The sequence below is a fragment of the Lupinus angustifolius genome, unplaced genomic scaffold (assembly GCF_001865875.1).
Source record: "Lupinus angustifolius cultivar Tanjil unplaced genomic scaffold, LupAngTanjil_v1.0 Scaffold_420, whole genome shotgun sequence".
Taxonomy (NCBI): Eukaryota; Viridiplantae; Streptophyta; class Magnoliopsida; order Fabales; family Fabaceae; genus Lupinus; species Lupinus angustifolius.
This window is the reverse complement of record NW_017727830.1, coordinates 139,166-139,674: the sequence shown is the minus strand read 5'-3', so window position 1 is coordinate 139,674 and position 509 is coordinate 139,166.

Below are 509 nucleotides of genomic sequence, written 5' to 3'. Positions count from 1 at the left end.
AGGACGAGGATGAGGATGAGGACGAGGATTGGATAAGGAAGAGGATGAGGATGATGATTTGGATAGGATGAGGGTGAGGATGAGGATGAGGAGGAGGATGAGGATGAGGATGAGGATGAGGAGGAAGATGAGGATGACGATGAGTATGAGGAGGAGGATGATGGTGAGGATGATGGGGATGAGGAGTAATAGGAGGAGGATGAGGATGAGGATGTGGATAGGATGAGGATGAGGAGGAGGCTAGGATGAGGATGAGGATCAGGATTAGGATGAGGTTGGGGATGAGGATTAGGACGTGGATAGGATGAGGATGANTATGAGGAGGAGGATGATGGTGAGGATGATGGGGATGAGGAGTAATAGGAGGAGGATAAGGATGAGGATGTGGATAGGATGAGGATGAGGAGGAGGCTAAAATGAGGATGAGGATCAGGATTAGGATGAGGTTGGGGATGAGGATTAGGACGTGGATAGGATGAGGATGAGGATGAGGACGAGGATAGGATGAG